The sequence below is a fragment of the Lycium barbarum genome, chromosome 3, assembly GCF_019175385.1.
Source record: "Lycium barbarum isolate Lr01 chromosome 3, ASM1917538v2, whole genome shotgun sequence".
NCBI lineage: Eukaryota > Viridiplantae > Streptophyta > Magnoliopsida > Solanales > Solanaceae > Lycium > Lycium barbarum.
Genome location: NC_083339.1, coordinates 116,475,592 through 116,488,997, shown reverse-complemented (window position 1 = coordinate 116,488,997; position 13,406 = coordinate 116,475,592).

Sequence of the window (13,406 nt, the reverse complement as noted above, 5' to 3'; positions counted from 1 at the left end):
GAAAAATTTGGGTTATACGGACCGTATAACTTATACGGCCCGTATAATAGTCTGTATAACCATTCCAGATAAGGGTACTTCCATGGTGGGATTATACGATCCATTTATACGGACCGTATAAGTTATACGGACCGTATCACTGGTCGGGTCAGTTTTTTTCTTTTTTTATATATGGACGACCTTTATCTTATTTTTCATTTCCCACTTCTCCCAAACTCTTAAAAGCTCTAGAACCTTCTCCTAAGCATATTACACTCAAACCTAAGAGAAATCAAAGATCAAATAGCAAGAATCAAGATATCCATGTGTTGGGAGACTCACTAGGGTTGGTAGACTTCAAGAATTTCTTTGGTATTGAAGCTAGGGTTGTCATACAAGTTGGTAACTTGATCTAAAGCGAATTCCTATGAGATAAAAGGTTAGTTTTCATGTCTATTTCATGGTTTTACGTATGCTTAGTTGTTGAATAACTTGGGTGAAGGAAGAAAGTAGAAGATGGAGTTCAAATGTGGATTTCATGATATTTTGAGTAGTAACTTAACTTGGGTTATCATTTTTAGGATGTTATGAGTATGATATCGTTATGAAGGGTAATAATGATGACAAGAAAGTGTTGTATGCAATTGTGCAAGGGGTTGGTGTAAAGTTATTGATATAAGTTGAATATAAGAATGAATTTGAGACTTAACGGAATATGACCACTTGATTATGTTATTGTGGATGTTATTATAGTTGTTGGGGAGTTGTTTTGTGATATGGTGGAAGTCTATGAAATAGAGGAAATGCTTCCCAATTTTCGTTAACTCACGAATTATTCTAGTTTGAATTTAAGAGTGTCTTTAAGGCTTAACCCTGGTATGCATCCTTCTAAATGTAGGTTTCTCAAGCGTTGGTAGTGAACGTTGAGTAGCTAAGAAGCCGAAAAGGTATGTAACGCTAACCGTTCTTTCTTAAGGCATGATCTCATTGATGTATACCCTCATGTGAAACCCATAGTATCTTCCATGATGATTTCGTTCCTAGAATCACCAAAGCTCATAATTCTTGATATTCTCATGATACCATGGGTTCCATCCTGTGATAGTTGATCCTCTAAGGAGAGATATAACGAAAGTGATGATGATGATGATGTTGACGATACTTATGTGGCCGGGTATGACATTTATTGCATGCGCACCACTGCAGTTGGGTACGGATAACATTGAGCCTCAGTAGGGCCAGGTATGTATAACACCGAGCCTTGTCATGGTCGGGTATGTGAAACACCAAACTTCTATGGTCGGGTATGGTACTACTATATATTTAAGTGTATGTAATGGAAGGTTCCCATTAGAAAAAGGGTAAGTGAATATGATGAACGTCGCTAGAGGTATATATGACTCTTCTATTTTATGTTACATTTCATGCTTCTATTATGCTATTGATTATGCCTTACATACTCAGTATATTATTCGTACTGACGTCCTTTCTTTTGTGGACGCTGCCTCATGCCTGCAGATGGATAGGGAGATAGAATTGATCCTTAGATAGCTTATCCAGAGACTGCTCAGAGGAGCTACATTTAATTCGGAGCTGTAGCTATTAGTACTATTCTTTTGTGTATATATGGGCATGGCAGGGCCCTGTCCCATCTATATGATGTTACGTACTCTCCTTAGAGGCTCGTAGACTGTTGTGTACAATTTGACGTCTTTTTGGCCTTGTCGGATCATATTTTGTATATCATTTTGTCAGCCTCGTCAGCTTGTATATATGTATGTGGGCATAATTGTTGACATTGATATGAAAGTGCTCTTTCCCGATAGAATTTGTATTATTGATGCACAGATCGCGAGTTAGCCATGTGGCTCACCTATTTATGGTTGTGAAAGTACGATGAGCGGTACCCGGGTAGGATGGCTCTAGGTGCCCGTCATGACCCTCCGGTTGGATTGTGACCAGATTGATCTTAAGTTAGAAAACTGTTTTTCTTCAAACCCTCATTTCCTATAAGATTTTAATAAAAAATAAATAAGTCTCCAGTGTCCTAGGCTTAACATAGACCATGATTTTTCCCTTTCTCTGAAAACCTGCAGGTCCTACAGCTTGTGATTTTGTTCAAGCTGTTTTTGTGTCATGAAAGTCTTGTGTTCTTTCTTTATACTTGTTTGACTTTACTGTTGTGAACAACTAGCCAATGAAGCTGAGGTCTCTTGTTGATTTATCTTTTGATGAAGTCCCATGGATGTGTTTGTGTGCGCATTTTAGACTTGGAACCTATTTGGCCTCAGAAAATGGTGTATTAGTCCTTATATTTCTTGGAAATGCAACTATGTGCTTTGACATGTGCCTTCTCCTACTTTACTTGTTCTCATTCTGAAACTTCTCTTGTGTTACATGGATTTACATTTTTCAAACTGGGAAGTTTCTTTCTTGTTTGACTCCTTTTGTTTCAAAAATCCTTTTCAAACTGTCTTTTGGCCTCTTGGTGTTGCAGCTTGTATACTTTTTTCTTTCCTTTTTTTCAAAACATAGAAACTAGACTGTCTAGGATTAAAAATCCAAAGACCTGTTTGTTCTCTTTCTTGAAGATGTGCTAAAAACTTATTTGGATTCATTACTCATCCTTTTTACCTGACATACCTTTACCTCACCTCTAGGCTACATTTGTGACAAAGGACCTCTGCATATCCCTTTCTAAAGGCACATGCATTACAAACTAGTCGGGACTGAATTTTGCATGCATGTATTTCATTCACTTGTCTGGTTTTTTCTTTACTGTACCACCTGAAGAATGTTGATTTGAAAATTCTAAAATAAGAACTTGACTGTGTGTGTGCTCTGTGTCTGAGGTTATCCTAGTTTAAACTTTACTTGTCCCAGTCTGGTGTTAGATTGAATACATTCCTCTAGATGGATCATGTCAATTTGAAACTCTATTAATACCATAAGGAGAGGTCCTTATAGCTTTAGGCTCCTATCTGTTTTTGTCAATTGGAATTGCTTGTTGTATTATTTTCACTCCTCTACTCTTCTGACTATGTGGTATTCTTTAATGCTGTTAGACTATGATATGTGCCTATTTAGCTTTTCTCCTAAAAAGTTTCCTCTAACCTACACTCTGTAAACTTGTATAAATGTGTTGGCTGATGGCATATTGGGAATCTATTATGAATGAGAGTTTTCTCCTAGATTAAGGGTTGTCCAAACAGCTTGAAATGAAATACTTTTTACCATTACATTTGAGCTGTTTTCATACTTGTACTCACTCCTTTTAGATCATGTTGTAATTTGTAAACTACCACTTGCTCTTTGAGTTTGAAATTGAGATGATTTGTATTTAGAGGTTGGGCCTTAACTGAGAGTGTTAATGATAGGATATTTACAGTTCAGGACACCTTTGCAATATGGGCCTGGCCCAAGATTATAATTTAGCACTGTATGTGTGATTGGAAGCTACTCCTTTTATTTATGTTAAGTGTATTCCTAGTAATTTTGGGTTGCTTAAAATTGAAAGTTCCCCTTTTCATTGTAAGCAGTAGCTATTTTATCATCATTATCATGCACATAGTTGTTCTTTCTAGTCGCATACTCTTTTTGTGTAGTGGACTGCCATGGTTGTATTTTGAGAAAGGTTTGGTAATTCGGAGTTGTCCTAATCTCCCCGGTGTTAGGGTTCTCAGAAACCCCTTGGAACTTGTGCGACATCGGGAATACAGGGTTAGGACCCAATCCCCATACCATATCAAATCTCGAAATTACACCAATATGTGGGCCTACTACACAAGAGGTAAGTATATATACTGCTCGTGTGATTTTTGTCATTATGTGCTTGTACATATATATGTGTGTTTAATTATCCTAGTTATAAGACAGTTAAATATAGACTAACCACTTTCCTTTTTTTCCCTTTCCACCTCTACTTGCATGACCACTCGGGTCTGAACAAGCCCTTATTGGGCCAAAGGCCCAATGGGATTTTTTCATTGAGTCTATGGAAAAAATAGCGAGGCGCGCAGAAGGCCAAGCCATGGGTCAAAATGGCCACTAGGGGCTTGGTACGCCCCTAGTTCAAATTTATTTTATTTATATCTGTGTATATCATGTATGTATGTAAATGTATGCAAACTCATATTATAGTGGACCTAATGGGTTAGACGTCCTAGGATAATAATTTTAAAACCTTGGCAACCTTAACTTTTTCTCAAAATTGGTTAAATGCGAACCACCCACCCCTTTTTCAAAAAATGAATTTAATACAAAACTTGGCATTTTTAGGCAAACAAATAGGCAAAACGGGAAAATTAAATTGGAAACAACCTTTTGAATAAATAGAGTATTAGAAAAACCCTCCACAATTTTCAGATAATTGATAAGTATGGATCATCGTTTTTCCTCAAAATATCAAATTGGGTCCAACACCTATGAGATTTTAAACCAACCAAAAACATGCTTTATTTATAAGTTTTCCATGAGAGGTCTTGACTGGGCAAAACAGTTTCAATGTGCAAACTGGGTATACTTTATAAACATCTAAAACTGATGAGTATTCTTTCTTGATAACGGTACTATCAACTGTTTTTTCAAGTAAAATACCCCTCACTCATCCCCTTAAACATTTTGGGCATAAAACTGCCAAAAAGGAGTATTTTCAGCCCGAATATATTGCCCCCTTTTAATAAAAATGACTTTAAATATAAAAACCCTCGTAATATAAAGAGTTTCGGACAAAGGCTGGACGTATTAAGACGGATTAACCCGAGACGGAGTATGAGTATAAACATGAATCATAACCACTTCTCTTTTTCATTTATAAAAACCTAAAATATATACATTCCTTATATAAAGGAAGATTATTTATATTTGGATATTATAAATCCAAAAAACTACCATACCTTATATGTAAAAGGGACCAACCCAATTTTTCTTCAAAAAATGATATGCAATAAAATGACAGTTCTTTTACGGGAAAGTAAACACGAAAATAAGCAGTTCATGCAAATACTCATACACCGGAATCCGAAGGTCAACCATATGGTACGGATCCTTAATACTGGGTGCCTAACACCTTCCCCAGGGGATCACCAGAACCCTTACCTAGAACTCTGGATTGCGAATGTTTTTTCACGACGTTTGAATAAACCCTTAGAAACTGGTTTTCCTAATTTCCTAAAAATTAGGTGGCGACTCTTTTAAAAAACAAAGTCCGAAAAAGCACCAACGACTACGCAATAGCCTTCACGCCCTAAACCCGTGCGAAAAAGCGAACAATCACAAATGTGGTATGCGATTATCATAGTACTTACGATCGTCAGACTGAGGATTGTCGACAACTTAGGGATAAACTAGCCCGACTATTGAAAAACGGGCACTTGCATGAATTTTTTAGTGACCGGGCGAAAGGAAATTACAAAAACAGGGAAGCAAATAAGCAACTTGAACCAGTGGAGCCTCAACACATGATCAATATGATTATCAGTCAGTCATAAATTCCCCGATGTCCAATGATGAAGAGGACAAATGTCTACATCACTTGGGAAAAAAGAACCAGGAATTACATGCCGGAGGGATCCATTTCCTTCAGTGACGAAGACGCGGAGGGCATCATTCAGCCAATATTATCCATTGGAAAGTAGTAGAGCAGCTGGGACTGTTGGACCAAATTGTGCCGTCAGCTCGGGTTCTCAACGGATTCAATATGGCGTATGAAACTACGAAGGAGGAAATTGCTTTGCCGCTGAATACCGCCGGGACTATCCAGTAAACAAAATTTTACGTCATTGAAGGCCAGGCGAGATATAATGCATTGTTTGGAAAACTGTCGGTGCACAACATGAGGGCAGTATCCTCGACGTTGCACTAAATGTTGAAATTTCCAATCCCGGAGGGTGTAAAAATAGTTCATGGGGAGCAGCCGACGGCAAGAGAGATGTTTGCAGTTGAAGAAGCAGCTCCAGTACCGAAGGCACTAGCATTAAAGGTTGTAAAAGAGTCAGTCAAAGGCAAAGATGTTAAATAGCAATCATAGGACTTGGGCCCAGTCTGCTTGAAGAAAGAGGTAGAAAAGATAAACTTTGAGGAAGAAGATTTCGGTGTTCCCTAGTCATTCATGCTATCGGATGATTCGGACACATTCAAATCAACTGTGGAAGAATTAGAACAAATTATTTTGTTCATGCATATGCCGGATAGAAAGCTATATCTGGGCACGGGGTTAACCCGGAGCTTGGGCTTAAATTAATTGAATTTCTTCAAGCTAACGCCGATTGTTTTGCATGGTACCATTTAGACATAACAGGTATACTGCCGGAAGTGACAGCTCAGAAGCTAAGTCTTGATCAAAATTTCCCCTCAGTGAAGCATAAAAGGAGACCAATGGCCAAAGTTAAGCATAAGTTCGTCAAAGAGGAGGTAACAAAGCTTTTAAAAATAGGTTCCATCCGGGAATTCATAAAACCGGACCAGTTAGCTAACGTAGTAGGCGTGCCTAAGAAAGCAATAAATTCAGAATGCGCGTAGATTATAAGAATTTAAATAAAGCATGTCTGGAGGATTTGCTTCCTTTGCCCTACATTGATCGAATGATTGATGCGATGGCAGGGCATGAAATGCTAAGTTTTCTTGACGCTTACTCCGGGTACAACCAAATTCGGATGGATCCAGAGGACAAAGAGAAAACTTCTTTTATAACTAGATATGGGCCATATTGCTACAATGGAATGCCATTCAGACTAAAAAAAGCTGGAGCAAATTACCAATGCCATTAACCGGATGTTCGAAGAACAAATAGGGAAAACAATGAAAGTTTATATTGATGATATGTTAGTTAAGTCCTTGGAAACAGAGGACCATCTAAAGCATTTTCAGAAACCTTCGACATGCTTCGCAAATACAACATAAAGTTGAATCCGGAGAAATGTGCCTTTGGAGTAGGGTCGGGCACGTTCTTGGGAGTCATGGTGTCAAATCGAGGAATAGAGATCAACCCGGACAAAATTAAGGCTATCGAAAACATCGAAGTGGTCGATAGCGTGAAGGCGGTGCAAAGGTTAACCCGGAGGATTGCAGCTTTGAGCAGGTTTATCTCTCAGTCTTCGGATAAAAGTAATCGGTTCTTTTCATTGGTGAAAAAGAAGAATGAATTCGTATGACTTCGTGTGGACACCGGAGTGTCAATAAGTTTTGAAAGAGTTGAAGCAATACGTGTCGAGCCCACCTTTGCTGCAAACACCGAAGGCGGACGAACAATTATTTTTGTACCTGGCAGTATCCAAGGTTACGGTAAGCGGCGTTTTGGTTCGAGAAGAAGAAAGTACACAACTCCCAATTAATTACATAAGTAGAACTTTGGGGGTGCAGAAACGCGATATCCTCATTTGAAAAAAATGGCTCTAGCTTTGTTATATGTATCTAGAAAGCTGAAACCTTATTTCCAATGTCATCCTATATACGTAGTAACCACATACCCGTTAAAAAATGTCATGCATAAGCCGGAATTATCTAATAGCTTAGTAAAATGGGCAGTAGAAATTAGTGGTTATGACATTGATTATAAACCAAAAAAGGCTATAAAGTCTCAAATTTTAGCAGAATTCACACCAGAATTTATACCCACAATAGTTCTCGCGGTAGAAAAAGAACTTTTGTTAGCCTCACGAAAAACTTTGAGGGTCTGGACCTTGCACACGGATGGAGCATCGAACGTGAAAGAGTGGACTAGGAATTGTACTTAAGGCTCCCGCAGGCGATATTATTCAGCAATCAATAAGGACTTTAAAATTAACTAAAAATGAAGCCGAGTATGAGGTCATGATTCCCGGTTTAGAGCTGGCCAAAAGTTTGGGAGCTAAAGTTATCGAAGAAAAATGTGACGTGGTTCTAGTCGTGAACCAAGTTAATGGGGTTTTCGAAGTAAAAGATGAAAGGGTGGAGAGGTGCTTGGAAAAAATCCAAGTGATTTTTCATCGATTCAAGGAATAGATCATGCAACATATACCGAGAGAACATAATAATGAGGCAGATGTGTTGGCCAATTTGGGTTCGTCAGTAGGAGCAAAGGAATTTAACTCCGGTACAGTCGTTCAACTAATGAACTCTACGGTAGAAAACGGCCATGCCGAGGTAAACACAACAAGTTTGACTTAGGACTGGCGCAATAAGTATATATATTATCTTCAAGATGGGATGTTGCCAACGGACCCTAAGGAGCCTAGATCACTTCGGACCAAAGCAGCGAGATTTTACTTGATCGATGGCCAATTCTATCGTCGATATTTCTATGGCCCTTTGGCAAGATGCTTGGGGCCTGGAGAAACAGATTACGTGATGCGCGAAGTCCACGAGAGGACTTGTGGCAATCATTCTGGAGCAGAGTCGTTGGTCCGAAAGTTGATCAGGGCCGGTTAGTACTGGAACCAGATAGAAGAAGATACAAAGAATTTCGTCCGAAAGTGCGACGAGTGTCAGAGGCATGCACCGATGATACACCAACCAGGGGAATTGATGCATCCGGTTTTATCTCCATGTCCATTCATGAAATGGGGAATGGATATAGTGGACCTTTGCCTTGGGCTCCTGGTAAGGTACGGTTCATTTTATTTATGGCTGACTATTTTTCTAAATGGGTTGAAGCACAGACCTTTTAGAAAGTCAGATAAAAGGAGGTCATTGACTTCATTTGGGATCACATCATCTGTTGGTTAGGTATTCCCATCGAGATAACATACGATACTGGCCAACAGTTCATTGGGAATAAGGTTAATAATTTCCTCAAAGGCTTGAAAATTAAGAAGATTTTGTCGACTCCATATCACCCAAGTGCGAATAGGCAGGCAGAGTCAACAAATAAGACCGTTATTCAAAATCTAAGGTAGCGGTTGAAAGAATCAAAGCGCATGTAGAAGGAAGTTTTGCTGGAAGTGCTTTGGGCGTATAGAACGACCTCAAAGTCGAGCACTGGTGAAACATCCTTTTCTCAAGTTTATGGTGAGAAGACCTTAATTCCTGTGGAAGTTGAGGAGCTGAGCTTAAGATTTCAGTATGCAACTGACGAGTCAAATGATGAGGCTATGGCTGTAAAGCTTGATTTAACGGATGAACTTCGCGAGACTGGGTTGGTCCGTTTAGCAGCCCAGAGAGAACGGATGAGAAGATATTACAATCGAAGAACAAATCTTCGGCACTTCTAAGTTGGGGACTTAGTTCTACAGAAAGTTACCCTTTACACCAAAAATCCAACGATGGGAAATTGGGTCCGAATTAGGAGGACCGTACAGAGTAAATGGAATAACTGGTAAAGACTTATATCAACTGGAATCTGAAGATGACCAATAGTTGCAAAGCAATTGGAACGTGGCACACTTGAAAAGATATTATTGCCAAGGTATGGATCGCTAACCCTTTGTGAATTTTTTAAAGTTCCTTTAGTCAGTTGACCCTTGCAGGTACAGACCGAAACAAAATTCAAGAGGTTATAATTAGGTCTGAAAACACGTGTTGCACTCTTTTTCCCTTAGCTCGGTTTTGTCCTGAAGTGGGTTTTCCGGCAAGGTTTTTAATGAGGCAATAATGTTCAATGTGTTACTTTCATATTGAAGACCAGCTGAGTGCTGAGGACTGCCCAACATTGACTTTTATAGTGTTTGACTCCTCATGCTTCAAACACAAACACTAAGGGACTGTCATACCCTCGACAAGTTTGAGGCAGCTCAAAGAAGCCAGATATTTTTTGCACTTTCTGCATTAGGATCTATTGTAAGGGCCAAACGATTGAATGAGTCTTACCCGGCTAGTTTATTTGCTGCGGCAAAGGCAGTAAAGATCAAAGAAGTCTTGCCTTAGTTGTTTGTAGGAAAAAAATGTTTGAAATGAGAAGAAGACTTCGGTTAAAATTCATGTCAATTATACTCTTGCATGGATATTCATTTAACATTCCTAAGTAATTAATCTTTGAAGCTCACGGGCTACCTCGACTGGGGACTATCGTCGCAAAATCAACGGAACAAAACGAAGGCATTAAAGTCATAGTGAACTGAGCCTAATTTGTAAAGACTTTAAATAGTCTAAAAAGGTTAGAAGTAATTAAAACTTAAACCCATATGAGCGAAGTGATTTGGAGATGTCCGAATTCACAAGCAGAAAAGTAAGGCCCGTACGTATGTCTTCAAAAGACAATTGCCGGCAGAAAAAGGCATGGTATAAAGCAAACCTAAAACTTCCAAGTTCTTAAGTTAAGTTGGTTTGAAATTTCGTTAAGGCAAAAATTGTTTTAAAGATTTAATCAAGGTCGAGCCTAGTTCGTATTCCGATAGGGTAACGTTAGTAATGTTATCTGATTCAAAAGTCATTCATCTTACTTAAATCTTATTTGGTTAAATATTGAAACCAGAAAAATGCTCGAAAGCCAAACACTGACGGAATAAAATCGAACTAAAGCTTCCATTTCATATAAACAAAAGGTCGGAGATTGACCTTGACAAACTTACAAAAATTAAAGAAAATACAAAGACTTTCTAAAATCCAATCTAATCATCCGAAGAGAAATCTGAACCATTAGAGCTAGATCCTTCGGGATCATCCTCCGAGCTATCTACGAGGAGTGCTTTATCCTCGACTACCTCGCTTGCTCGATCTTGGCAGCAATATCCTTAATGCCAGCCCGAGCTTCTTCCAAAGTAAGCCTCCGAGAATTCCATCTCATGTGCTCGGCCTTTAGCACAGATCGAGCTCTGGCCGCTTCATTGTCAGCACGAGCCTGGTTTCGTTCAGCCAAAGCATGCTACATTTGGGCCGTCAGTTCGACATTTCTTTGACTCAGGGTGTCGAGGGCATGGGTAGAAGTTTTAAGCTCACCTCTGAGCTCTTTGTTGGCTTTGACCGGTTTTCTTCCTTTTCTTGTCCCACCCTTAAGATCTCTTTCTTGGAGGCCCTCTCAGCTTCAATCCCGATAAACCTGTCCCCGATGTTGACAGCCTCGACCTTAAGGGAGTCTATTTTTTGCCTCAGTTGGGAGATGGTTGCCTCATGCTCCTCGAACTGGTTGGTAGAGGCGGAGGCATCCTGGTCGAGCTTCTTGATGTCTACCTCAAGGATCTCATTTTTCTCGGCCATATGCTCAAGGTCTCAACTCGGAGGGTTTTATTTTTAGCCTCATCAAGCTCAGCTCTGAGGATCGAAGGATCTCCAATTTGCTGCAGCTGATTCTTCTTTTTGCTGCAGGAGAAGTTTGAACTGCTCGGTTTCTCGGCCTTGGGTGTCCAATTGGCCCTGCAAATCATCCATCTCCCCGTATAACTGGAACAAAACCTTCGTTCTCAAGTATGATAGAATGCAAAGGGAAAATAAAGTTAAAAATTAGCATATCGTGAGAATTACTCGAAGCAAATAAAACTTTTGAAAGAATGGAATGTTTACCCGTTTGGCAGCGTGCATGTTCTCATTGAAGAGACATTGCCAGGAGACTCACCCCATTTTCTCCCTATCGGATTCCGATACGAGGGGTTGAAGATAGCTGGCTATCCCGACAAGTCGGGACAAGAAACTGGTATCCTTGGGTTAGTGATAGTGGCTGACCTTGTTCTATTCGGATCAACGCTCAGAGCCGGGAAGGTACCCACTAGCTTTGATCGTGAACCAGATTCGAATTCCTTAGGGGACCTCCTTGGCTTTTGTGGAATAGCGAGGTAGCCAAACCGAAGGCACCCCCCATCATAGCGGATGTCGTAACAACCCCTTCATTGGGGAACATATTATTGAAATCTTCCTGCCCGAAGGTATGAGCAGGAGGTGAAGAAGGAGTTGACATGGTTTGCTTGGCCCTCTTGGTCGTAGGATCCTCTTCCGAAGACGTGCCATTCTCAATGATGACGATATTTGTTTCAGTTATGATGACCTTTAATTGAGCAGGGTGTTGGATAGGTTCGATGATGGGGTACAGAAGATTTTCAGCCGTGTCATCAGCAATGGGCCCGGTCAAACCAGCCATGACATTCTTCTCCGAAACATCAATTGGAGCGGGATCCACCTCGGCCACAATAGTGGTAGCGCCACCGGTACTGACTTTCGCTATTAGAATATTATCATCTGGGAAGTCTCTTAAACCCCAAACCCGTGAAGGGCCTCCAGCAGCCTTGGAACTTTTCTTTCTTTTTTGACACACCGAAGGTGACTTCGGGAACCTGGAAGATTTGGCATCTTTCTCTTCTTCGCCTCAGCAATGAGTCGCGCTAAGTCCGATAGATCAAACACTGAATTTGGCGTGGGAGAGATATCTGTTGGTTCGGTCCTTAGGATTGATGAACCCTTCGGCAGGCCTGAGAAATATAACATCGAAGTTAGGAAAAGGGACGAGCGAAGGAAAAAACACAAAGAAAAACAGAAAAAAATCTACTTACCTTAATTCTTTCTTATCCAATTCTCGTCGGACAACTCTTTGCATAGTTGGTGCAGGTATTGGCATATAATGCCCTCTACCCAATCGGGGAAGTTTTTTATTTCATCCAGGATCCATGCAACAATTGTAAGTATAAGAGAGTTAGATGAATAATTGAAAGCATGTGGAGAAAATAAAAGTTCTACGATGCTTATTTTTTATGTTCCACCGCTTGGAGAATGGCATGGATCCCGCTGGGATTATCTCGGTGGTTTTAACCCTGACGAAATGTTCTACCCAGCCTCGGTCTTTGATCTCATCAACGCTAGAAATGATAGGGTGTTTCCCTCATTTCAAGAGATTTAGAACCCCACCGTGAAAGATCCGTGGACTGTATAGCCGGATCAAATGGTGTAAAGTAAAGTTCGCGTTGACACTGTTAAACAAAAAGTGGAGACAAGTTATAGTCCGCTAAATGGACGGACCAATTTGTACGAAGCATAAGTTGTACGTTCTACACATGACGAGGATGACTTGATCGATCGGGAGGCGAAGTTTGAAGGTGAAGAGATAGGTGTATATGTTTGAGTATCCGTTCCTGAAGGTGGTAATGTCATCATTCGGACCCGGAATAACGATCTCGAAATGTTAGGTTGTCCAACCACAATTAGTTCGGACTCGAGGGAGGTCCGTTTTCTTAATCGAAGAAGGATAGCGTCTGATATCATAGCCTCTGTCAGACTTTTTCGAAGCTGTCTCGACAGCGAACTCGGTGCCGAAGTGATAGTATGAGGGCAGAATATCTTAAGCCTGACGTTCGGAAGGATTGACCTGAACGCTAACATTGGGGTTAGCAACGACATCGGTCACCAGAGGTGGAGAAGCAGCCGGTGAAGCATTTTTGGAAGAAGATCTGGAGTTCATTGCCATTTCTTATAAAGATTTGGTGATCTGGATGAAGATTTGAAGAATGGGATGAAGATTTGAAGAATAAGATGAAGATTTGAAAGAAAGAAAGAATAAGGTTGAAGATTCAAAAGAAGTTCGAGGAGTTATT